Raw genomic sequence first — 27,911 nt, 5'->3', positions numbered from 1 at the left:
TCACTTTTGCTTCATTATCATTAAAAGTAATGTGTATTTTTTTCTGCAAAACTTTGCTAAAGTCCCTAGCTAGGATACAAAAAACCTGGGTTCTAGTCATTTTTTCTTAGTCACTGGCCTTGTGACTTCAGAAGAGTCACATAATCTTTCAGTTCTCTTATTAATCATGTTTCGTTTTCAATTATTTATTTTCACGATTGCCTTCCCTACTGGACAGTGAACAAGTAGAAGGTAAGGCCAATATTCTGTTCAAATATGTATTCTTAAGGCCTAACACAGTTTCCAGCAGATATTGGTTGAATTCAATGGCGCATTGAATGTCAGAGAGAGGATGGGAGGCAATTAACTGCAGAAAAGGTACACTGAGAAGCCCTTCTCACCTGTTGGGTGCTTTCCTTGATATTTGAGGAGGAAAGTAACAGGATCAAAGGGGTGGGAGGTGTGGAGATGATGACAATGATGATGATGACAATGTGTGTGTGTGTGTGTGTGTGTGTGCAAGCACTCTCCTGTGCACACACATGTGATGTTTGTTCAGAATGGAGGACATAGAGTTGCTGGCAGCAAGGGAAGGAAGGGAGCCACGAGTGACAAAAACCCAGATAGTGGATCACTGAATATCGGGATTTGATGTAACCAGAGAAAATGGAGTCAAAATTCCCTAGCCCAATACCCAACAGAAACCTAGTCAAATACCCATGATCTTAGCACCACTGTGTGGCAAGAGCTGGGAGTCAAGAGTTCTTCTAACTCATTGGGTGACACAAGGAAAGCTGCCTCTACTTTAAGGTGACCTTTCAATTTCCAAGACAGCAGAAGACAATGAAGGTTGTCAGCTGAACTTTCGAGGATGCAAAAATATCCACGAGTTGTTGAGTGTGCCATGCTATTTTCTGGGAAAACAGAGGCATACTAGGATTTGCTTGTTTTGGAGTTGCTTCATATCAACATTGCCAAGGAAAAGGCCACACGCTGCCAGAAAGCCGAACTATGATTAGGATTGTTGGGCTAGGGATAAGAATTGCCCAGAAGATAGGATTTTTTTTTCCAAAAGAAAGACTGTGAAATATATATGAAGGTGAAAATAGAGTGACCACATATGATTAGTGTGATTGGGACCAAGACATTATGGAGAAAGCAATTCTGCTTAAATATCTAAAAGCACAAGAGATACCACAAATAAATCCTAGGAGAGAACACAAGTCAGGAGATTGACATGGGTATGAGGAATATAGGAAAGTATTTTTACCAACACAAAGAGGAGTGTGGAATATATTTCCTAAGAATGCTTCATACATCCTATCCTCCTGATATGGTTTGGCTCTGTGTCTAAATCTCATCTCAAACTGCAATTCCCACATGTCAAGGGAGGGACCTGGTGGGAGGTGATTGGATTATGGGGGTGGTTTCTCTCATGCTGTTCTCGTGATAGTGAGTGAGTTCTCATGAGATCTGGTTGTTTGATAAGTGTCTGGTGCTTCTCCCCCTCACTTACTCTCCTGCCGCCCTGTGAAGAAGGTGCCTGCTTTCTCTTCTGCCATAACTGTAAGTTTCCTGAGGCCTCCCCAGCCATGCAGAACTGTGAGTCAATTAAACCTCCTTTGTTTATACATTACCCAGTCCCAGGTAGTATTTTTACAGAAGTGTGAAAATGGACTAACACACCTTCTTAGGAATAATTTTAACATTAAATTAATGTTCAAGATAATACAAATAGTAGTGTTTATATAAGAAAATATTTTGTGTAAAAAGACCCAGATTCTCAGCTTTATGTATTCTGTAGCTGTCCCAATAACAATTTTCTTGGAATTAAGCAGCCAGCTGTTCACTGACTCTCAAATGCTTTTCCCATTACAATGGCCAGCATGAGAGGCTGAGACATACATCTCCATCCTTATGTAAGAATTTGGGGGCATTTCAACAACTCAGCTGACTGTGTTTCATCTTCTCAAAGTACTTCTGTTTTGATCATTTTTTCTTATGAAATAGGGAAAATAAAACAAGAAAAACCAAAACCACAATTCCTATGAGTTTCATACCTTGTAAGTGTGTAATAACACTGCCAATACTCTCTGTGAGCATCGAGGTAACTTTTCCATAAAACATCAGGTTTTGTTTGTTTTTCTTAAACTTAAGAAAACAGGTTAAGAAGCAGGTTTTCTCCTGTCATGATTTTGCAACGTTAAAGGCAACAGAGGGGTCTGTTTCCTGCATGTTTACTTACTGCAGAGCACGGGATTGTTCTGCACGTAGTACTCCGCCAGTTGTCTGGGCATCATTTCATCCTTCTTGACTATGTCTCATCAGGTTTCTCTCTGAGTTGATGATCTATTTTAAGAGTCACTGTTTCACTCTGCTACATCTGAGGAAACACTGTAGAACAATGCAAAACTAAATACTGGTTCTACATTATTGCAGGGGAGAGACTTTTGGCACATGTAGCCACCTTTCTCGTAACATAAAAGAGCTATAAACATCAAAGCCCAAATAGATCTGAGACCACCTGTAGCCCAAACTAAGGAGAGAAATTTAGCCCAGAGCATCTTTAGTTTGAACACAAGTGAATATGATTCCTGGGCAGAATGTCTAGAAGAAAAATAAATGGGCACTGCATCTTTCTTTGTCTGTAGAATGAGGTAATAAGATGTCAGATGAGAGGTGATCATGGTTTGGGACAACTGGTAAATTGGAGAAATTTGCTTTCAAAGGCACTAGCCTGCATATTCCCTGCACAGTGTCTCAGGCTCTCTGAAAGGCAGTTGATGCCTTAGACGCTTGAAGAAATTAGTGTTAGTCATTTTCCACTAGAAAGACTATGGCATGGCGTGCTCTCTCCTCATCTTCCTTTCTCATTGGACCCATTTCTTCTTCCTTCTTGAAGTCATCATATGATGTGGACTCCATATCTGACAAGCACCAGTGATCACAGAATGAAAGTTCTGCCTCTCTGCCTGCAACTTCACAGTGCAGAGAGGGTCAACCCGAATGTTTGTACTCAACAGTTCTTGACTTTCATTTTCTAAGTTCATCATCACTTTTTAAGCTTTCGGGAGTCCTGGGTTTTAACTGCTTGCAGGAGTTCTGGGTTCTAATTACTGTGCATGATACCTGACAATTTCCTTGGCCACAATTTCTCTGTCTGAATTTTAAACATCAAAAAATATACTGCACTTAATAGCCAAAAACACATTTTAAGTAAAAAAGTTTAATATACTCATGATGATGATAATTTTCCAACCATACAGAAAATGGTTTCATACACTTGTTTTTGCTGAAATGCTGGCAGTGTGTGTCTATTGAGGCATTCTTCTCCTTCCTACCCAAGAGACTCTTCCCGTTGCCTCTGGGTTGAGGCTCACATCCCATCCTCCAGCAAGAGAGTGCTGCAAGGCCGTTCAGAATAGAGATTTATGTGTGCTTCACTTAAAATGAATCTCATCCCTGTCACCCACATAAAATATGATATCTCAGGCCATCACCGAGAGGAAATTCCAAGTCAGCTAAATGCCTTCCTGATCGTGACATGAGCATGAACAAGGCTCTAAACCAGCTCCGGCGCCTGCCTCACTTTCTAGCCTTGCCTCTGCCAGGCCCCCAGTGTACCCCACGCCTCAGACAGACACAGTCACTTGTACTTTTCCACTGTCCATGCTCTGAATTGCCTCTGAGCAGACATCCCCTTGATCTAGAGATCTTCCATTCATTCTTCAAAAAAAAGGCATCTTGTCCTCTGGGAAACTGAAACACTACTTTGCTGCTGTAAGGATGAGATTACCATCATTTTTTTTTTTTTTGGCACTACTGGCATTCATTTTTCTCCTATTCTCTCTATTATTTTTTAGAAGCATTTAAAAACTTACAAATGAGTGTGCATAATATAGCCATATACTTTAATGAATAATAATAAAATGAACACCCAGATACCTACCACCTGGCTTGATTGTCAACTTTGTGAAAACATTGTGTGCCTTTCTCTGACCCATTCCCTTCCCCTCCCTAGGGAAAAAATTCAGATCACCACTTTCCTGAATTTTTGAATTATCTTTTTTATTTCTGTAGAATTTGTCCACATTTGCAATCATATGTAAACAACACATTACAGTTTTACCTATATTTAAACTTTCTGTACATTGAATCAAATGACTTACAATTCGTATTCTTCTGATTTGCTTTTTTCACTCAACATTATATCTTCGAGATCCATCCGTGATGATGCATAAGACCAATGTCCATGAGTTCCTTCGTTGTTATATAGGGTTCCACTGTATAAATCATCACAATTTATGTATCCATTCTCCTGATGATAGAGTATTATTTTTTGTTCTTGTAAGAAATTCTCCTAAACATTTTTGAACATTTCTCTTAGTGTACATTGCAAGTTAAAAATATAGTTTTTAAACTATATACTTAGAAATGACAGTGTTGTGTCAAAAATGCAAATTTCATTCCTTTAGGCAATGCAAAATTGTTTTCAAAAGCCATTATACCAATTTATCCTTCCTTTACTACCATTTGTAGTTTCCAAGTTTTTTGTCTTTCCTTTATTCTTTCGTTCTTCTTCTTTTCTTTTTCTTTTTAGATGGAGTCTCTCTCTGTCACCTAGGCTGGAGTACAGTGGCATGACCTCAGCTCACTGCAACCTACACCTCCCCAGTTCAAGTGATTCTCCTGCCTCAGCCTCCTGAGTAGCTGGGATTACAGGTGCCCACCACCATGCCCAGCTAATTTTTGTATTTTTAGTAGAGACAGGGTTTTGCCACGTTGGCCAGGCTGGTCTCGAACTCCTGGCCTCAAGCAATCCACCCTCCTTGGCCTTCCAAAGTGTTGGGATTACAGGTGTGAGCCACCACGCCCTATCTTTTTTCTTTCTTGACTTCTTTTGGATTGATTTATATCTCTCTTTCATACTTTAATTTTCTTCAACTATTGTGGAAGTTACATACATACACACACACACACACACACACGCACGCACAAGTTAAATTCTGAACTTGGTCAGTATCTTTAACTTCTTCTAAACAGTATGAAAATTTTATGACACATTAACTCTGATCATCTCAATTCTAAATAATTTGCTAATGTTGTCCTGAATTTTGGCTCTTTCTTGTTTATTTAGGTGTATGAATTTACTAAACATTTATAATAGTTTAATGCAATAGATATTTTTATATTTACTCACATTTTTAACATTTTATTTGTTTACTATTCCATTTGTAGTCTTCAACTTTCCTTCTGAAATTATTGTACCTCTTCCTTTTTTCTTAAAGCAGTGATTTGACTTCAGTCTTTCTTCTTTCTCCTCTGGTGATTCTAATTAGACATATTAATACCTTCTCAGTTTATTGTTCATGTCTCTTTACTTGTGTCTTTCTATTTTTTGGTTGGGGGGGCACATTCTGGATAATTTTTTTCAGATGAATCCTCCAGGTCATAAATTTTATCTCCAATAAAATTGGTAATTAAATGTAGCCATTTTTAGAACACATATACACTTTTACTTTAGCTCTGGAATTTATATTTGTTTATTTTTTCTATTTTACATCTGTCAGATCAATTTTAGCATCTTATTTCTTCATTATACTTTTGATTCCATTTTATATTTCTGGAAACATTATAGATATTTGTTTCATATTCTCTTCCTTATAATTGAAATACCTGCAGCCTTTTCCCTTGTAATCCTATATGATTTACACCACCTCTGCTAGGGGCATTTCTCCTTTTCTGTTGAGTGAGTTTTAATTGTGAGCTCATGCTCTTTAGTTCTTTATCTGTGGGAATTCTTTGAAGCCTTGGTTTAAAATACATTTCTGCTGAGAGGATTTGCCCTTGGTGTCTTTGGAGCAGGAGCAATCTAGGCCTATTAAGAACTAAAGCCTAGAGGGTATTTTTGGTTTTGGATTTTTTTTTTTTTTTTTTTGCTACATAGATAAGTTTAATTTTGATCACAGACCTACAGGAGTATACACACAAAGTTTAAAAATTATGAAAGAATTTGGTTTTTATTTCTTTCTTGTTTAATTAAAACATAGCCTCACTGTGTGCTTTTGTAGGGTAGGTTTTATCCCCTTGTTTCAGGAGCAACATTCGAATGTTGCTCCTCAAAGCGGCCTGGCTTTTGTGGGTATCCTTGATTCAGTCAATCCTGCTAAAGGCCAAGGTTTGTCTTTGGTCTTATTTGATACTCATTAAGACCCAGGTTCTAAGCACCCAGATATCAGCGTACAGCCTCAAAGTACCTGGCTCCTGCACTAGTTTCACCTGTGGATTAGTGCTTGTAACTTCCTTGTCATTTCTGGCTTCTGAGGAATTTCCTTTCCACCTACCTTAGCTATGGGTCAAACATATATATTTTTAATTTAGCTAGCATTTAAACTGTGCTTAAGTGATTTTCCTGTGTATCTAATCTATCATGTTGTCATAAATAGAATCCCTATCCTGAAAATTATTCAGTCTTAACACTTATCACAATTGCCACAAATATCTGGTTTACTTATCTGACTCTCCCCAAGAGCTTCTTAGAAGCAAGAACTGTGATTGCTTCATCTTTTAATTCCAGTGCCTGATACAAAGTAGGGACTCAATCAAAGTTGCATGAACAAAATAGCACATTTTGAAAACCAATAATCCAGCAACTGGAGATTTCCTCTCTACCAAACAGAACCAATTTATTAAAGTTGGTTACCCTCACATTGCAGGTTGATTACTATAAATTGGATATTTGAATAAATGAAGGTCTTCTTTCAAAAATTCTGAATTTGCTGGAAGATTTTTGGGATTGGAAAACCGTGCTGAGAGTTAATTGGCTCGGATATTGCATACCCTGAGGGACTACAGAGAATGTGTGGGAAGGGGTGAGTCCAACAGGCAGCAAGGTGAAGAGGCAGGATCCAATAAGCAGGTGCTTTTAATCTTCTGGGGTAGCACTAAAGGGGTCCAGGAGCCTCCCGTGAGACCGCATGGACATCTGTGCCTGGAGTGAAGGGGGAGCCCTGGTTGGATCCTGCCTACCCTGCTGGTGTTATCTCAAGGTGAGGGATGTAACTGCTTCTGGTCCTAGCCTTTTCTTCTCCACAGTCCCATCAGAGGACTCTAGGCTAGCCTACTGATCTGCAGACTGTAGAGCAGGCCTGGCTGAGACTCTCCTGGCTGCATTAATTCACGAACTATTGGACATAAAGTGACCCCAGTGAAGCTGTGAGCCCGTTCATTTGATCTCACAGTGTAATAATCAGAAACAGCTCTCTATGCTCCCACAGCTACCTCTTGCTCACAACCAAAGAATTCCAAGTAGCTCTGAACTTCAAAAGGAAAATGAACATTTGCATGATCCCTTCTCTTATTCCAGTGGAATGGTGTTGCAGCATGGCAAGGTGTTGTTAGCACTGGAACTCAGGAATTGAGGCCACACTCACTCTCAGCTTTGTCACTGATGGGTACCTTGCTTAGTAACCTTGGGCCAGTTGCTCCCCATTGGAGACCTCAGTTTCCTCATCTATTCAGTGAGGTAGGGCACGGAATGTTCTCTAAGGTGTTTGCTAGTTTAACAAGTCTAGGATTCTGTGACTGACAATGTTTTACTTCCCGATTGTACTATAGGCTATGATTTATCTTCTTTGGAAACTGACAAAATAATTTCCAGTAAGGCGTTCCATCTTCCTCTAAAAATAATGTACATGCATCTTTTGAATCTGTTACTAAGTAGTTTGCCTATAGACATTAGGTGAGTATTATTTCAGGAGCCATACATTTAAAAATCACACCAAAATAAAAATATATCACCCATTACTCACTTTTCCTGTGGATGTAGAGGCTTACCTACTTTTTTCAGTCTGCTAGAATTGTCTCGAGAATCATGCATTTTCAAATGATTATTTTTGAAGACTTGGCCAGAACTAATTCTTCCATATATTTACAATGTAGAACCATTCAATTGACTCTGAGATCTTGGAACAGACTAGGTCTGGATGGCTGCTTTATGTAGACTTCCTTCGATATTTCAAATTGTCCTCAGTTCCCTTCCCTCAGCTCTTACAAATAGAGCTTTAGGGTTATAGTCATTGATTTCCTAGGACTTCATGCCCTGTTCCCTTGTGGAGACACTGACAGCAGCCTTCCCTTCTTTCTCTACCCAAGATGGTCCAGTTCCTTCAACACACCTCTAGTGAGCACACGCCCAGGTGCTGAGCTGGGCACTGGGAGAAAGGGAGCTACCAGAGAAGGGTCCCGAAGACCTCATGAGCTGGTTTAGTGGGGGAGACAAGACAGGGCTACTTTATGAATTCCAAGGCCTTAGGCACTCTTGCCTTCATGGGCTCCTTCTGCTGTTAAAATAAAAAATTTAAAAATTGAAAATCATCATATATTTTATGACTACATTGGCATAAAGATGAACACAATCTGGGCATGAGTCATTATTACATGTTCGTTAATGTTACTATGTTCAGTTTGTCTTTTGATCTTAAAGGAGATTAAAACATTTTGATTAGTTTCTAAAAGTATCATGGGTCCCAGGCACTGTACCTAATGGAAAAGTCAGCCCTGGGCAGGTGGAGAGGGGTTATACCTATGGAAACCGGCAAGTGAGCCTTCAAAGGAGCTCTGTGGGAGCACAGTGCTCTCTGGGACCCCAGAGCAGGGTTTCTCAACTCAATGAGGCATGCAGTGAGAAGTGCTACCCTGCCCAGGGAAGAGACTTCATGGTGAAGCTTAAGCCAAGTGTTGAAGCTGAGTAGGTATGGAACAGGCAAAGAGAGGTAGAAAGGCCCCTGTGGAAGAGAAAACAACTTGAGAAATGAAGAAGTAAGAAATGAAAGCCTGTGTGCAGAAAACCAGAAGCTGCTGGATGTGGGTGCAAAAAGTACTGAGCAGGAATGGTCCAAGATAGAGCTGGAGAGGTGGATGGGTCCAGACAGTGACGAGTCTCATGGGTCACTTGACTGGCATGGACTTTGTCCTGGATGGACAGTAGGGATCTATGGACTTTAAAATGAGAAGAGGATGATCAGATTTCAGATTAGAAAGACTGGAAAATACATGTATTAATTGAATCAGGCAAGGAGTAAAAGTGAGTGAGTGTGTGTGTGTGCGCTTGTGTGCACACAAGTATATTCTGGGCATATTTTGCTCCATCAGGGCCTCTTTGAAAGCCAGTGAACTTTCTTCCATGGATGTGCCATGGGACTGCAAGGCACAGCCTCTGACAAAGTCAGCTTTAGGAGCAGAGGCTGCACAGTACGGTCTCTCAAAACTCCTGTGAAAATAAACACTTAAAAAACTTTTGTCCTGTGATATCATATGTGGCAATGTTTGGTACTGTTCTCAAGAAAGCAGAGAGAGAACAATCTCTTAGAGAAGTCCCATTTTCCCCATCCTACTAAATATCACACAGTTCCCCAAAGTGACTTTGCTGTCTTCTGTCCCCCCAGTGCCTTCCTGCATGCTGTTCCCTTTGCCCGGAATACATTTCCTTTCTTGTCTTGTGTGTTGAACACCTGCGTGTGTTGTAAGATGCAACCCAAGTGGCTCCAATGAATGTTTGCTTGATTATTCTCTCTGGCCATTACTCACTCCCTCCTTGGATCACAGCTGTGGCAAGGCATGGTTCTCTCTATTAGAGCCCCTTCACTGGGGCCCCCACTGTGAGAACGACTGACACCCTATGGAAGAGCAGGTCCTTGAGGGCACAGACTCTGTTTAAGTGTATCCTCAGGATCCAGGCCACTACCAGCACGTGGGATCCAGGATAACCTTGAATCAATAAATGAGTTACTCCTGAGCTCATTTCACTTCAACAGGATGGACTCATCACTCCTGGTTTTAAGCAAAGCGCGTCACATCTAAAAAACACCAATGAAGCGGGGTTTTTGAACTTTAAGCTGCATTTCAATGTTTTTCACAAAACTGTGTATGCTTTAAGATCTCATTTTCCCAGCATTATCTCACTTCTTCAGAGGTTGTATAAATCTCATATTACAGGGGCCAAAGTCGTCAGCACAGTGTGGGTTTTTTTTTTCTTTGCGTGTGAAAGAGTTTCAGGCACACAATTCATGTCAATACATTCTACTCCAGAGTCTTTTCTAATAGAATAAAATGAGACCATGCATGTGTTTAATTAGAGTTCAGTTTTCCGGCTTGATTTGTCCGCCTTACACAGAGGAGGGCATTTAGGAATGAGCTGAATGCTTGTGATTCACATGGTGAATCTGGGTGATATGTCCAGGGCCCTCAGAGGAAGTAGAGATGATGGAATACACTCTAGGCCTCTCAAGATCAAGGCCCTTCTGTTTGCTAAGGATGGAAGAAGAGTGAAAAGCCTTGAAAATTCTTAATTATGTGCCTGAGTCTGCACACAGGCAGGTGCCCAGAGGCTCAGTGCTCTTCTCTGGTTAGCTATGTCCTCTGGCCCCTGAGCAGAAATATACAGGCTGGGATCAATGGAACAGGCTAGAAGAGGCCACTCAGAATAACTGCTACTATTTACTGAGTGAGCCAGGCACCGTGCGGGGACTCTACGGACACAATCTTATTCAATACTCACAGTTCATTCATTCAAGAAATATTCACTAAAGAGCTTCCAGTCACCATTGTGGGCAATGAGATCCAGAGATTGTTAAAATACTTAAAACACAAAGCCCTAGTTCCCCACAGAGTCTACTTTATGTTTTGGAAGGTACACAGACAACAGTGAAGCATGTAAACAACAAACAGATAACTGTTGAGTGTTGATAAATACAACAAAGAAAGTAAACAGGGCAAGAAGATAGAGTGAGATAATGGAGTGTATGCTATTTTATATAAAATGATAAAGAGAGGCCTCACTGATCCAATGACATTTTGGCCAGGACCCTACTGAGATAAGACAGTGAGCTACACAGATAAATGGAGGAACCTTGTGTTCAGCAGGGGTGACAGCAACTGCCAAGGTCTTGAGGCAGGACTGCAAGGAGTATGTTTGAAAATAGTAATCATCCTGCAAAGTAATTGCTATTATCCTCATTTTACAGATAAAAAATCAGAGGCACTGTACAGCAAAGCAACTCATCTAAGGTCACAGGACTGGTGAATGTACAGCTGTAATTTCAGCCTGAGTCTCTCTGACTCCAAAGCCTTTGTTCTTTCCTTCACATTGCCATGTTCAAAGGCAGTGCTGGCGGTATGAAAAGAGAGAGTGGAATGCCCCCTGAATTTATCATCCCACCTCACTCTTCCAGGGAAGTTTCCTGGATCCTTCCTCCATCTATACATCAAGCAGTTTATCTTGACTGAGCAACCACTATGTGCCCACTTGTGTTGGGCACCAAGGGAAAGCCAGTGTTCATGACCACCTGATGATCTCACACAGGAGAGAGCTCACAGAGGGGTCAAAGTCCACCTGGAGTAGGTCAGAGAATGAGAGCTGGACTGGGAATGCTTGTTGGGGGAGATAGAATATGAGCTGGGCATGAAAGAATGAGGAGTAGATAAGCTTCTGGCTTGGTGACTACTCAGCTTCCCCATCACCCCCACCTGTAGTAGGTAGTATTATTTGTTGACCCATATTTCTTTCTCTACTTCTATTGCCAAGTCCTCCCTGTGGGTAGAATGTTGTCTGTTTCATTGACTTTGGCTTTGGCCATATGATGTGCATGGGTTAATGCAATGTGGGTGACAGTGACAGTTACTGCTTTGATCTGAAACTTGGAGAGTCATGGCAAAGCTCTGCTGGTCTTTTACTCTTCACTTCACCACAAGAATAAAGCATCCCAGGTAGTTGCTAGTCCAGAATGAGTAGATATATGGGGTGGAACTAAATCCAGCCCATTTTCTAAAGTCAAGCTCAGCCAACCCAGCAGGTGCCAATAGTATCACTGTTGGCCTGTCCACCTGTAAATGTGACATAAACATTTGTTTTAATAAGCCAGTGAGATGTTTGTGATTGTGTATTACCTGGCACTCTTACAGCAGTATTTAAATAATAAATAATACACCTTTGCTTTCAGTCATAGGTAAACTCAGGTAAGCACCTTAACTGCTTTGGGGGATGGGGCACATTATGAAAACAAGCCAGAAAATGTATTAGTCACTCAGGTTCATGAACTCTGCAGCTCAAGATTCTGTCTCTGACTTTATAGATATCCCAATAATTGTGTTTTTGTTCCCACCCTCCTCACCCTTATCATCTAGCCTACAGATTGTCCATAGCACAGAGTATGAAAAATTCTTTAAAAGTTGGTTCCTGTATTAGTCCACTTTGCATCACTGTAAAGGAATATCTGAGATGGGGCAATTTACAAAGCAAAGGGGTTTGTTTGTCTCATGGTTCTGCAGGCTGTACAAGAAGCATAGCAGCAGCATCTGCTTGTGGTGAGGCCTCAGGATACCTTTACTCATGGCAGAAGGCAAGGGAAGCTGGTACGTCACACAGTGGGAAAGGAATCAAGAGAAGAGGGGAGGGAGGTGCCAGACTCTTTAACAACCGGATCTTGCATAAACTAATGAAGTGAGGACTTACTCATTACTTGGGGGAGGACACTAAGTCATTCACGAGGGATCCACTCCCCTGACCCAAACATCTCCCACCAGATCCCACCTCCAACATTGGGGTCACATTTCAACGTGAGATTCAGAGGGAACAAATATTCAAATTCTATCAGCTCCTGTGTCCCAATAATTTCTAGTTATTTACAGTAGAGAGTATTAACTTTGCTCCATGAAATCTTAGAGCACTAGAGGGGCTACTGAAGGGCCAGCCATGGTAAGAGAAGGACAACAAGACCAGGGATTCTAGACTCCCATCTGGGCTGCAACTCAAACATTTCTACTTTTATTTGTTGTATACAATCAGATTCCTTATAAAACTTTGTCTGAAGCTGAAATCCACTACTGAAGAATGTTTGGAATCACTAGTGTACATGGAAAGCCCCACTTCCACACCCTGATATCTCAGGGCCTCCATAACCTTTCCCCACTTTTTAGTCTAATGGTCCCATTTCTCCCTTGGCTCTAGTCCCCATTCCCAATAGTCTGTGCACTCCAGTTACTGTTCCCATGCATGCTCAGATTTCTTTTGCCTCCCTTCTCTCTGTTTGCAAAGCCCTTCCCACTTCTATCTGCCAAAGCCACCATTTGTCTCCCAGGACCTAGCATCAGAGACAGAGAAAGTTCCCCAGAGAATGTCTAGTCCAACCCCTCTACTTTGTAATGTTGTAATGTTGTAATGTTGATTTGTAAATTCCAACATCTATTGAGTATTTATTAAAGACAGGCACTGATAAGCATTTTATGTAAATCAGTTCAGTGAATCCTTCGAACTGTGTACTATTATTCTTTCCATTTTATGCAGGAAGAAACTGAAGCCCAGAGAGGTTAAGTAACTTGCTCAAGGTCGCACAGCAGTTTAGTACATAGTCAGTGTCTGAATTTACACAGGCTCCAGAGTCTGCATTTTAACCCTTTCAAAATATTGCCTTCCTCATTTTATAGATGAAGAAACTGTGCCATTCAGTTGAAAGAGGTTTGCTTAAGGTTACACAGCTGGTTTATGACCAATCAGGCCAGTGCCCAGGCCTCTCGGTGCCAGTCTGGGCTTCATTCAACCTTGGTTGTGCCCACGCTGGAGGTGCCCAGCTGGTGACACAGCCAGGAGGAATCCTTGCAGTGGTGCCTCCTGCCAACTGGCCATACCTGTGTGCAGTCCACGCTGGGCATGTTCTCATTTGCTTGCAGAGCTGGAAGGGACCTTGGAGCACATCCAGGTCATTGACTTTTACCTGACTACCCATTAAACTTACCTGGGAAAGTTTTAAAAATACTGCTAAGCTGCACTCTCAGGGTGTCTGATTTAATGGTACAGGGGTTGTGCCAGGACATTGGTATTTTGGACACACTCCCAGGTGGTTCTGAAGTGCAGCCAAGGTTGAGATACTCTGTTGTAATCCAACATACTGCTGGGCCACCCCATTTCATAGAACAAGAAATGACCTGTGTCAGTCCCCCAGTAGTCAGAAGCAAAGCCTAGCCTAGAGGAGACTCCCTGATGATATTAAACCCCATACTCAATTCTACTAAACAGGAGTTCCCCGCTGATCATATCAGGCATCTACACCTTCCTGTGGCACATGAGCCCAGAGCAAAGCAAATAAAATCCCACCTGGTTGGAGAAAAATAAAATGAAGACTATTGGGCACCATCACCATAAGTATGGGTTGCTATCACACAGTATTATAGACCGGGGAGCTTATAAACAGCAAATTTATTTCTCACAGTTCTGGAGGCTGGAAGTCTGAGATCCAGGTGCCAGCATGGTTGGGTTCTGGTGAGGACCCTCTTCTGGTTGCAGAGAGCTGACTTCTCACCACATTCTCACATGGTGAAAAGAGAGTGACTTTGCTGTCTGGCCTATTCTTATAAAGGCACTAACCCCACTCACGAGGGCACCACTCTCATCACCTAATCACCTCCCAAAAGCCCCCCCTGCTAACAAGATCACATCAATCCTGATGCCATGCTGTTAGGAGGTGGGGCCTTTGGGAGGTGATTGGGATTAACTAAATGTTTGTGGGGAACACAAACATTCAGTCTGTTGCAGCCACAGGACCTGGGATGTCACTGAGGCGATTTGTGATGGCACAACCCAATGGTTGGGGATCAGGAAATGTAAGCTTCAAAGGCTTATTCCATTGTCCTTTGTATTAAATTCAGTAACTCCTGTATTAATTTCAGTAACCCTGGACTGTCATGGGTCTGCCCTCTTTCGTGGGGTATGGGCTGAGATCTGGCCACCACCTTCCTACCTTCCACACCGTTAACCCCAGTACTTCATATGGAGCACACCCTAAATTTGATTTTTTTAAAAAAATAGTCATAACCAAACACCTCATATTTTATCTTTTTTTCTGAAAAAGAATTTTAAAATCTGACATGCCACTTAAAAAAAAAAGAAATCGCATGAGTATATGCATGCCAGTTTAACTGGGGGTTAAAAAATCCTCACTTTCACAGCCTCTTGCTATGTAGTTGTCCCTGGTTACTGTTCTGCCTCTGTCTCCACAGAGACCACTCTGGGCCAGTAACCATGGCGATAGGAGAAGACGTGAGCAGATGGGAGCACTATGTGCAGAACTTAAACATCCTTGTGTTGGGGGGAGGTAAGTGGGGAATGAGGGAAGGAGAGGAAAGAAACCTAAGAGAGACAGAAAGAAGTTACAAAATCCTTAACCTAGGAATAGATTGCAATGTTGGGGACAAACCACAAGGCATGTTTTTTTATTTTTCTTTTTTGCTGCTGAGCCAAGCTCTTCTTTTTGATTTCAATAATGATTTATTCCTAAGGAAATGGAGACAAAAGCTTTCAACATACAGAGCTGGAGGCATTTTTTAACCATAAATGTATTGCATTAATATATGTTTAACGCATTATTCAACTTGGGAAGGCAAGAGTCTGAAACCCTGTCAATTTAGGTACAATGTAATTGTGGCATATTGGGAAGACCATAGCCTGTGCAGGAGGAATGACATTGGGACACAGACCCTGCCTCAGCCAGTCTCTTCCTGGGAGCCACAGGCCAGGCCCTGCTTCCAGAGACTTGGCTTATAAGATTCTCTGAAAGGGAGCCAACAGATAGTTGGCTTTGAAATTATGCAAAAAGAAAATCTTAAAGGATGCTAAACTGAGATTTTCTGTATTAGCTTTTGCTGAGGTTCCGAAGAATGACACCAAAAAACTAGGTGGCAAGCAACCATGCATGGCATATGAAGAAATTGCAAATTCAGTTTTTCAGTTCTTAGCCTAAAAGTAATAGGGAAGTGGCCAGGGGCAATTTCTTTGCAGAGATATTTGGCTGAATATCACTCCCAGCTCATGGGAGAGAGAAAGGGGCCATTTTCCCACCACTTACCTAAAACCAAGGAAGGGATTATCAAGAAACCCACTAGGAGCTTGATCCATGACCCTCTGGAATTTGAGGGAACCATACGAACTTGCACCTGACTCAGAATAGAGATCATGGCTGATACTGCAGCCTGTAGGGTGGGTGGATGGGGCAGGGGCTGAGGGAGAGGCTGGGAGGAGAAAGAACATAGAGAGGAGGGGGAAAGCTGTAAATTCCACAAAGAGTCCATGAGCTTTTGTTTTAGACTTAAATAAGCTTTTATTTGGTTTATTTATTGAAGAACACTGGAAAAGTTGAAGCTAGCCTGAGACTTTATGCAGGGTGGTGCTAGGAGGAGAAATGCACAGATGCTGAAAGCTGCATCTCCTAGTCTTAAAGAGAAATGATGAGAAAGGATGAAGTGGCTTTCTGTTTGTACCGTACAGGTGCCAGCCCATTCAATAAACTGGTTACAGGGTGTTAGGGAATGAATTGTGTCCTGTCAAAATTTAGATATTAAAGTTCTAACCCCCAGTGCCTCAGAGTATGACTGTGTTTGGAGATACAGTATTTAAAGAGACAATTAAGGTAAAATGAGGCCATGTGGGTGAGTCTTAATTCAGTATGATTTGTATCCTTATAAGAAAAGAGAATTAGGGGCTGGGCACGGTGGCTCACATCTGTAATCCCAGAACTTTGGGAGGCTGAGGCAGGCAGATCACAAGGTCAGGAGATCAAGACCATCCTAGCCAACATGATGAACCCACATCTCTACTAAAAATGCAAAAAAAAAAATAATAATAATAACTGGGTGTGGTGACACATGCCTGTAGTCCCAGCTACTCAAGAGACTGAGGCAGGAGAATCGCTTGAACCCAGGAGGCAGAGATTGCAGTGAGCCAAGATTGCACCACTGCATTCCAGCCTGGAGACAGAGTGAGACTCTGTCTCAATAAAACAAAACAAACAAACAAACAAAACAAGGGGGTTAGGACACTGACACACACAGAGGGAAGACTATGTAGCTTTGGTCCTCAGTGCCTCAATGGACTTCACAAAACCTGCTCAGAAACAAGACTGGACTGGAAGATACTGTGAAGTCCAGGAGGACCAAAACTGTGAAGATACCAAAAGATGACCATCTATAAGCCAAGAAGAAAGACCTCAGGAGAAATCAATCCTGCTGACACCTTGGTCTTGGACTTGTAGCCTTCAGAATTGTAATAAAATTTCTGTTAAGTCACCCAGTCTGCAGTACTTTGTCATGGCAGCCCTAGCAAACTAATATATGGCTATGACTGTTTTGGGACTCTAGCTGCCTGTATCTTTGGCCTGAAGAGAGGTGGAGTCTCTCCAAGGATCTCTGCAAAATAATATTTCTAGGGTCTTTAAAGAGACTTGAGGTTTTGCTGCTTCTCTATATCCTCCACAACTCACTCCTTGTCATCCATTCTTGAGTGAAAGCCATTTACAGTCATCACTCATTTATCTGCATTGAGGCTATTGGATCCTGGTTGCTCTGGTACTTTGGGTTCAGATACATAGAAATTTATGCCATTTCCCCTGGATCTCAGGACTGGAAGTCAATGCCCAGGCAGGTCATGGTGGCAGGTGAAGTAGGGGGCTGCCTGTGGTGTGGTAGTTTAGGACAGATGGACAAGCCTACAGCCACCAAGTCACCAACTCAAACCAAACTGAACCTAAAACAAAGTCCTTACCCACTTGCTCGCTGATTCTGATAATGCTTTCCCTGGAGTTTCTTCACTCCTTTCCACAATGTCCAGAGCTAGAAGGAGCCACAGAGCCTACTCCATCCATCACAATGACACCTGATACACAATCTCCATTCATTCATCTACTCACTTACCTAACAAATGCAAATAAACCAATAAAACAGGGATGAGATATGCAAACAAACAGAATTTGTATTTTTCCATGAGTTCTTCCAAACAATTTCTTTCTAGGCCCAAAGAGTGCTTCTAAGGGGAAAGAAGTTTCCAGAAAAAATAATCTGCATTTCCAAGTGGCTGACGAGGAGGCTTGGTCTGGTTGATTTCAAGGGTGTCTCACAAGCTTGTTCTGCTCAGAGACCAGGCTGAACTGGAGCCAGTACTGTGAAGTCCAGTGAGGACCAAAGCCACAGCCACACATGCAACAGAAGAGCAAAATTCTTCCCTCTACTGGTGCCTCCAGCCATGATGCCAGGATGCAAAGGCATCCAGCTTTCCAGGATCCCTTCAGGGTTGCAGTCATGAGCAGGCACATTGCCTAAGCACCTGGTATTGCTAGGACCTATGCCAGGAAGATTTTCTTGTTGCCCTTAATTTAATGCAAGAGCCCTGGAAGGTTGGTAGCAGTATCCCTCACCATATAAATGAGGAACATGGTATCCAGAGAGGGTAAAGAATTTATTCAAAGCCACCTCATTAGTTTTAAATAGCACAAGCCAAGCCAATGTACCCTACTGTTTTGAGGCCAAGAACAGTGCCCGTTCTTTAACCCAACACTGAGGGATCCTGGAGCTATGGATGATTTAGGAATCGCTCGCTCACAAATTTTAGCGACAGGTTCATATGCTGAGAAAAGAAAAATTATAACAAACCTCTAAACACCTGTGCCTCTTCACATGCCTGGCTGGGCTCCATGGGCATGAAGCTCACTGGGTTGGCACATCTAATGGCACTTTTGTCATTTGGTGCACTGTGGGCTCCTCAGGATGACTTCTTGCCACCTCTGGTTGCCTGACTAGAACACAAATCTTCAGCTGTCTAAATTGACCCCAAGAAGATAGACCTTGCTCAAGCTCAGCCAGAGAGAGGGGTTGGAAAGTTGGCAGGTGGAGTTGGAGCCACAGTTTTCTTTCTGTGGCCTGAGACATCTGTGACTCCCTCCAGAGGACCTGCCTCCAGGCATTAGGTGGGTGTTGGCTGGTGGTGATGTTGGGGGTGTGGAGTGTTAGGCTCGGCAGTCGTTCCTAGGAATGAAATATCATGGGCAGCAGTCCTGGAACCAATCCATTGATTCATTTTCCTGCTCGCCAGGATGACAGCCCCCTCCGAGCATGGTCCCTCAAGAGCAGACCGACGTCTTCACAGCACAGAGGTGCAGTCCTCTTCTGCTACCAGGCCTGGCTGGGGAAAATTCAGCTGGACGCCTGGCACCATGCAAACCACAGGCTCTTCTTATGCAAGCTCAGAGCCTCTGAGTCACCTGTCCTCTCTCAAATGTCTCTGCTATTTCGTGGTTCTCTTACCAGAATAAGACACCTTCTCAACACCTCACTGCTTCCTCTCCTACTGAACAATGACTCTCTCCCCTCTGTATTTGCTGACCTGTGGGAAACAATTTCCCAGACCCATTGGATTCTTTATGGAATATTCTATCTCCTGAAGTGGTCAAGCCTGATTATCCCTGAAGACACAACTTCCAGCTGCTTCTTTTGTGGCATCTGCTGACTCTCCCTGAACCCACCTGTGTCAGATTAGGGGTGGGTTGCATCTGTGGTAGATGCTGGTGGTGTCTTCCTTAGATCCGTTTTCCGCACTGGGTGACAATCCCAAAGTGCTGTAAGTGTGGGCCACCAACTACTCACAGCTGGCCCTTTTTCTCCAGAACTTCCCTTGACCACACGGGGCCAGCTTGTGGCAGTGACTGACAGAGGGCTGACGTGGGGCTGCAAAAGGCTTGTCCCTGCCTCAGAGCCAACTGTGCCCATTTCATAGCACAATTTGGGCTCCGGAACTGAAGTTTGGGTCCAGGCAAAGCCCCATCCTGCTTGATTCACTACCCTGAGAGCACTCCCTCAATAATCACTTTCCTAGGAGTCCTGGTCTCAGGCTGTGCTTCTAGGGAAACCAACTAAGACAGCATCCTCCTTGCCCCTCAGGGTCACAGTTAGTCTCACTTGGATATTGCCATCAATTGGAGCTTCTGTCCTTCAAGTTCTCAATTCGAACACACAACTCTTAGCCCACAGCCTTCTGCATTTCACATGTCTCGTTTCTTCCTTCACCCCTCATCGTTGGGTGCAGCAAAACTGTGCCTTGACCCTGCTACCCTTATGAAACCCATTCTGCCATCCTTCCCTCCCTCCTGCCCCGCCCCTCCCCTCCCTCCCTCCCTTCCTTTCTTCCTTCCTTCCTTCCTTCTTTTTTTCTTTCCTTCCCTTTTCCCTCCCTCCCTCCCTCCGTCCCGTCTTCCCTCCCCACCTCCCTCCCTCCTTCTTTCCTTCTTTCTTCCTTTATCAACCTGGGCTTTAGGGTCAATCCATTCAAGCATCTCTGTCATGTCCTTAAGTTTTTCTCTTGTTAATTTTTTTGTTGCATTTTCCTCAGCCTGAACTCTGCATTGATGCAACTGTCTCTGAGATTCACAAGGACCTCTGGAGAAATTCATACCACTATGCGGATTGCTGCCTGAGAACATTCATGGTCTCAACTTGAAGCTGTCGAGCAATCCTTCTGTTTCTGGAGTCAACTTTCTTACCCATAGTAGCTATTTAAAACCTTCCTGACAATTCTCAAAGTTCCCACCCACCACTTCCCACTCCTTCCCTGTAGATAACCTTATCTTCTACTTACAGAGAAAATAAGTAGCAGCAGATATCATCTTTCTCTACTTCCTGCCTTCACACCTACGAGCTTCTGATATCCATTCCGATCCTTTGAAAATTCCCTCCCTACAGCCAAAAAAAAAAAAAAAAAACAAACAAAAACAAAAACAAAAAAAACCTTTTTCTCCCTGTGCTGTCAGTCTAAAACCTCTGCCTAAGATTCCATTCCCTCTCTCTTGCACTTTCTCGAAGCCTCGCCCATTGATCCTGCTCCCTTTGGCTTGCCTTTGAATCTTTCCTTTTCCTGGAGCATCCCCTTTAGCTCAAGTCACTTCCATTCTTTATCTACTCTGAGTACAGCCCCATCTCTCTTTCTCCTATGTCTATGCCATCTGGGTTTCACCCACAACTAACCTGAAACTGTGTTCACTAGGCCCCAAACATCTCAATGAAGCTAAACCCTGCAGCCACTGCTCAGGACCTGCTGGCTGCACTGTGGCTTTCATCACTGCATGCAATCCCTTCGTCCTTGACCCCTCTCTTCTTTTGCGTTACTCCCCAGATTAGTCTCAAGACACTTTGGCCCTTTCTTTTGAGGCTTTTTTTTTAGGAACTCATTTTTTGTACCTAAATTTTGTGTCCCTGATCTTCTTCACTTTGTCCCAAGATGTGTTTGGGGGCATGTCCTCCACCCCATGAGGCACTTCCTCCACCCCCTTACGGAAGATTTTAGATTTCCCAGCATTGATGGCTCACACACGGCTTTAGATTACTACATTAATCACCTACTGGATATTTCTACTCAGAAATCTCACAAACACATCAATCACAGCATACTAAAAATGGAACTCATTGTGGTTTACCTAGGACATCTTTCTCCTTCTGTGTTCTCAACCTTGGTGGGTGTAGTGAATTGAATGGTGTATTAGTCAGGGTTCTCTAGAGAGACAGAACTAATACATTCATATATATAAAGGAGAGTTTATTAAGTATTAACTCACACGATCACAAGGTCCCATAATAGGCTATCTGCAGGCTAAAGAGCAAGAAGAGTCAGTCCAAATTCCAAAACTGAAGAACTTGGAGTCCGATGTTCAAGGGCAGGAAGCATCCAGCACTGGAGAAAGATGTAGGCTGGGAGGCTAGGCCAGTCTCTCTCTTCGCATTTTTCTGCCAGCTTATATTCCAGCCATGCTGGCAACTGATTAGATTGTGCCCAACCAGATGAAGGTTGGGTCTGCCTTTCCCAGCCCACTGACTCAAATGTTAATCTCCTTTGGTAACACCCTCACAGACACACCCAAGATCAATACTTTGTATCCCTCAATCCAAGTAAGTTGACAGTATTAACCATCAGAAGTCCACCCCTTGTCAACTTGAACTCATACACATCTTCTGAGATCATACATAATCTTCAAGTAAAGACAGTAATGGGGTCATAATTATGCCTAACATAAGACAACTATCCTTTGTACAACTGGAAATGCACCAATTCCCAACCCAAATACCATTACATAAAGTTAACAATACTTCAATGCTGTTGTGAAGTCAATAAATCTTATATCACATAATAAAGGAGAAAGAAAATAAAATGAAGATATTTTCTTAGTACAAGTGTATACATTCACAAACATGTTTTTAACAAAAAAGGAGGAAATACTCATGACAATTACAGTTCTTCTTTCTGCAGCTAGTCACGTGGTCATAGCTGGTATTGATGACCATCTTCTTCTACTACCCATTCTGTATTCCCTTTGCACTCAGCAAGCACCTCTGCAAGTCATGGTTTTTTTCCTGGTGGACTGACCCAAACCTTCATTCCCGAAGGGTCTGGGTCATTTGTAGTCCTGCCTGGATTGGGCTGTTGTAGTTTCCCATTGACCTTAATCAAAGGGCATGGTAATACTAAGAGATGCCCTAATAGATCTCCTGTATTCCACACATACTCTTCCTTACCTTCTTTGTGGTGTAGTAGACTGATTTCATCTTGATAGTTCAGGTTAATCACCCCAGCCAACACTGTAACTCCCTTCTTAGCCTGTTGACTTAAAGATTGGAGGAGCCCAAAGTGTCCAGGTGGCAATCTTAACTTCCAGTTTAATGGAATTGTTGTTGTGTCTCCTGGTGGCAGTGTTCCTCCCTCTGGAACTAATACCTCTAGGCCAGCAGAATGCAATGTCACAGGAACAGGAAGTAAAAATTTTGCTAGTGGATTGCTAGGGGTGAGGGTGAGGGGTGCTACTTCCACTTCCACTTCTTGATTCCTGGAAATCCTGGCTATGGGAGAAACAGTACCATATATTGGATGCTCATTCAGAGCATACATAGCCTTCTGGAGAACTTTGCCTCAGCCCTGCAAAGTATTGTCACCTAGTTGGCATTGAAATTGTGACTTCAAAAGGCCATTCCACTGTTCTATCAATCCAGCTGCTTCAGGATGATGGGGAACATGGTAATACCAGTGAATTCCACGAGTAAAAACCCACTTCCACACTTCTTTAGCTGTAAAGTGAGCTCCTTGGTCACAGGCAATGGTGTATGTAATACCATGACGGTGGATAAGGCATCCCTGAGTCCATGGATGGTAGTCTTGGCAGAAGCATTGCGTGCAGGATAGGTAAACCCATATCTGGAGTAAGTGTCTATTCCAGTGAGGACAAACCTCTGCCCTTTCCATGATGGAAGAGGTCAAATATTATCAACCTGCCACGAGGTGCCATATCCAGGACTCAATATTGGTGTCTGCTGCTGGCAACTTGGGCACTCAGCAGTGGCTGTAGCCAGGTCAGCCTTAATGAGTGGAAGTCAATGTGGCTGAGCCCATGCATAACCTTCATTCCTGCCAGCATGGCCACTTTGTTCATGGGCCCATTGGGTGATGAGAGGGGTGGCTGGAGAAAGAGGCTGAGTGGTGTCCACAGAAAAGGTCATCCTATCCACTTGATTAGAAAAGTCTTCCTCTCCTGAGGTCACTCATTGGTGAGCACTCACATGGGATACAAATATGTTCAGTTTTCAATCACTCACAGAGGTTCATTCACATACCTCTTTCCCAAATTTCTTTGTCACCAATTTTTCAATCATGCTTCTTTCAAGACCCTGACCATCCAGACAAACCACTGGCTACAGCCCGTGAATCAGTATGTAATCGCACCTCTGGCCATTTCTCCTTCCATGCAAAGTGCACAACCAGGTGCACTGCTTGAAGTTCTGCCCATGTGGAAGAGTTCCCTTCACGACTGTCCTTCAGGGATGTCCTAGAAAAGGGTTGTAGTGCTGCAGCTGTCCTCTTTCGGGTGGTGCCTCCACATCGTGCAGAACCATCTGTGAACCACACCCTAATCTTCTCTTCTTTTGTCAACTGATCATAGGGAACACCCCATGAGGCCATAGGAGCAGGCTGGGGGAGATAAGGCAGGGTGGCAGGAGTGGAGACCATGGGCATTTGAGCCACTTCCTCATGTAACTTACTTGAGCCTTCAGGACCTGCTCGAGCCCAATCACCTATATATCACTTCCATTTGATGATGGAATGCTGCTGTGCATGACCCACTTTATGGCTCAATGGGTCAGAAAGCACCCAGTTCATAATAGGCAGTTCAGGCCACATGGTGACTTGATGACCCATAGTCCAACATTCAGTTTCCACCAAAGCCCAGTAACAGGCCAAGAGCTGTCTCTCAAAAGGAGAGTAGTATCTGCAGAAAATGGCAGGGCCTTGCTTCAAAATCCTGGAGGCTTCTGCTGTGATTCACCTATGAGGGCCTGCCAAAAGCTCCAAACAGCATCCTTATCTGACACTGACACCTCAAGCACCATTTAATCTGTTGGGTCATATGGCCCAAGTGGCACAGCAGCTTGCACAGCAGCCTGGACTGTTACAGAGCCATCTCCTGTTTTGTACCTTACTCAAAACTAACAGCCTTTCACATCACTTGTTAAATGGGCCAGAGTAACACACCCAAATGAGGAATGTGTTGCCTCAAAAATCCAAATAGGCTGACTAGGCATTGTGCCTCTTTCTTGATTATAGGAGGGGCCAAATGCAGCAACTTATCCTTCACCTTAGAAGGAATATCGACAGGCTCCACACCATTGGGCCCCTGGAAGTTTTACTGAGGTAGAAGGTCCTTGAATTGTAGTCAGATTTATTTCACATCCTCTAGCATAAACCATTAAGTCCAGTGTGTTTGCTACTTCATTTTGTTCCTTGGTTCTCCACATATGGTCAAATGTATTATGTACAGAGTCACTAAACTCCTTGTCTCTCATGAGCGATGAATCAGGAGTGTCAAACGCATTTATTTTGCATAACTCTCTAAACAGTTCAAGCCAAGGACTATCAGTGTTCTCCATACTATTAGAAGTAGAGTCCTTACCATTTTGGGATCTAATCATATTAAGTAGCCAACTCCAGAAACCCCAAAACCAATGAAAGAACTCTATCCTTAATATTCTGTTCCTCTAGAACCACTCCTGGTACAAAATCTGTATTAGTCAGGGTTCTTTAGAGGGATAGGACTAATCTAATGGAATATATATATATGAGTTGATTAAGTATTAACTCACACGATCACAAGGTCCCACAAAAGGCCATCATCTGCAGGTTGAAGAGCAAGGAGAGCCAGTATGAGTTCCAAAACTGAAGAACTTGGAGTCTGATGTTCAAGGGCAGGAAACAGCCAGCACAAGAGAAAGATGTAGGCTGGGAAGCTAGGTCAGTCTCTCTTTTCATATATTTCTGCCTTCTCGTATTCCATCCATGCTGGCAGTTGATTAGATTGTGCCCACCCAGATTAAGGGTGGGTCTGCCTTTCCCAGCCCACTGACTCAAATGTTAATATCCTTTGGCAACACCCTCACAGATACACCCAGGACCAATACTTTGTGTCCTTCAATCCAATCAAGTTGACACTCAGTATTAACCACCGCAAATGGTGCTCCCCATAAAAGATGTACATCTGAACCTGCACATGAGACTTTATTTAGAAAAAAGGTCATTGCCATTGTGATTATGTTAAAGATCTCAAGATGAGATCATCCTGGATTAGGGTGGGCCCTAATCCAGTGCCAAGTGTTCTTACAAACAAGAGGAGAGAAGGCCATATGCAGATCGAGGCAGAGCTCCTTTCTGGTAAGACTGAGTGTTGGTGCTAAACTTGTTAGTATGACAGTCAAGGTCCTCCAGGATGCTGACTCTGCCTAAAATTTCAGGTGTGATTGCCACCTCACCTCCTCTTTCATCCTCATGCCCTGAGTGAAGAATCCCACAGTTTTCAGACAGTAGACTCTTCCCCATGTCCCTGTCATTGCACCCACTGTTTCCTCTGCCTGCTGTGTCTTGCCTGGAGTCCCCCCTCATCCTTCAAAGTGGTGCCTGCAGGCCATCGCTTCTGTGATGCACCTGCTGTCTGTCTGCACACTCTCCCTCCTGGGCTGTGGATGCCTTGAGGGCAGGGGCTGATTGTTTTCTAGTTTGAATCTTCTGTCCTCACCCCAATAATCTTACTGACCCTACTGGTAAAAATACTCTCGATGGAATCAGAGAATCCTACTGTAGCTGGAAGGAACTTCAAGACCATCCTGTTAACCCCCTTCATTTATAGTGGTGGAGAGTGGGAATAAAAGTCCTGAGGCTAAGATAATTTAAGTCACTGGTTGTCATTTGCATCGCTGGTTGGCAGTATATTTGGGACTATCAGCCAATAGTCTTCACTTCCAGGTCATCACAGGGATCCTCACAGGGTTCAAACTAGCTCCTTAATCAGGCCTTTCAAAGAATATAATCTCCTGTTCCTGTCATGTCATTTTGGGGAAATTTTCTCAGTAGCATTTTGTCCACAGACACCCCTGGGATCCTACATCCTACCAAGAACAGAGCCCTGTGTTCAGGGCCAGGCTCAGCCCTTTGTCCCTTCCTGAGCTGTGGACATGGCCACACGTGATGGAGCTGCAGAGAGAGGTGGGCATTGCAATCCTGTTCTTAGATAGGAACTGCCTTCTCTCCCGGGAGAACTCTGCTAGTTGGAGGAGCCGCTGTGGCCTGTGCAATGGTCTTGTAAAGAGTTCAGGGCCCAGATGGATCCAGCAGATGCAGAGTGATGGGACTTGGAAGGAGCCCTTCTTAAGTGTCCAGCGGCTGGCTTGTCTCCCTGAGTCCGAGCTGTGTCTCTGGTTAGAGTGAGTGTGGGTGGGGAGAGGGGGCGATCTACACCGCTTGGAGAATTGATGCAAACAGTAAGTAAAAACAACTGTGAAGGGAAACTGGTCCCACGACCCACACTGCTTCATAATCACATTTTTTTCGGCCTTTTGATTCTGGCTTCATCTCATCTGTTTGTTTTGGATGCTTCGTTGAAGCCAGCTACTCCTGAGAAATAGGAAATGACACTATGCAAACAGCTGAAGATGGGACAATCCCGAGTCATATTAAACATGGGATTTTCAAACAATTTCAACAGAAAAAAATCAGTGAACAAAGAAATAGGAAGACAAGATCTTCAAATATCCTCCACTGTTAGCCAGTGAAAATACAAACTGATTTACACATAAATTACATCTTGAGGATTTCTCTCCTGTGGATTTACGAAAAAAATAAGTGTCACCACCAATGGGGCTTATTTTTCCTCTGTTGATATTGTTGCCAGGCGGTGATCCTCATTTGCTGCCTCCTTTCTATCCTGTGGCCACGGCCCTAAGTCAGGCTGCATCGACTTCCGGCAAAGCTCCTACCTGTGAGTCTGGCTCTGGTCTGATCCCATGCAGCCTCCCAACCCATCTCTGCATCAGGGTGCAGCCATGCCACTCTCCTAAGCTGTTTGATCCCTTCCTTCTCCAGCTGAAAGCCCTATGATGACCAGATAACTATCATTGCTCTGGGATAATGCAGAGCTACGGACCACTCCATACACCGGGTCTATGTGCTTCCTACCTCCCCGGCTCCTCCCTGCCTCTGTGGTATCTAACTCTTCTTTTAAAATCTAAGTCCCAGCTACCCCAATACATGTTCAGCCCCTCCAAACCCCGACTCTCTCATGGCCATGCCTTTTTCCCACTGCCCTCCTACATGGATAGAGCCCTCATCCTCCTAGTGTCCTCCTGCAATGCTTGGCTCACGTGTCAGTTGTTATATGAGTCTTCCTGACCGGCCCGAGTCTCTGTGGGAATTAGGTTGAGCCACTCCAGCCTCGGTGGACCCTCCTTAGACTGTCCTGTCACCTGTAGAGCCCTGTCACCCCTTTTTATGGACCTATCTGTCTGCCTGCTGGTCAGAGAATTCTGGAAGGCGGCATCAGCTCTGCCTGAGGCACAGGACACCTGGCACAGATGAAGGGTTAAGTGGATGTTTGTTGAATTTGTCAGAGAGCGAGAACAAATCTCAAGTGCGATGGTCCCTGCTCATTCCTCTCTCCAGCCCCTGCCTCCATGTGCCTCTTGTAGAGACAGCTGCAGGGCCCGCAGGCCAGAGCCCCTGGGTCAGAGCAACAACTGCCTTGTGTTTTCTCCAAAAA

The 27,911-nt window shown here is 43.5% G+C and overlaps 1 long non-coding RNA gene across 1 annotated transcript in view; it reads left to right on the top strand.

Annotated features, from left to right (window-relative positions):
• Positions 1–1,500: 1,500 nt before the first annotated feature.
• The window catches only part of LOC129397194 (uncharacterized), a 40,571-nt gene continuing 14,160 nt past the window's right edge, over positions 1,501–27,911 (top strand). The window contains exon 1 of the long non-coding RNA XR_008624418.1: positions 1,501–1,545. This is a non-coding gene — a long non-coding RNA (uncharacterized LOC129397194). The remainder of the gene's footprint in view (positions 1,546–27,911) is intronic.

The sequence above is a fragment of the Pan paniscus genome, chromosome 12 (assembly GCF_029289425.2).
Source record: "Pan paniscus chromosome 12, NHGRI_mPanPan1-v2.0_pri, whole genome shotgun sequence".
In the NCBI taxonomy this organism is placed as follows: domain Eukaryota; kingdom Metazoa; phylum Chordata; class Mammalia; order Primates; family Hominidae; genus Pan; species Pan paniscus.
Note: the sequence above shows the minus strand (reverse complement) of the source record. Positions and strands in the feature narration are given on the sequence as shown.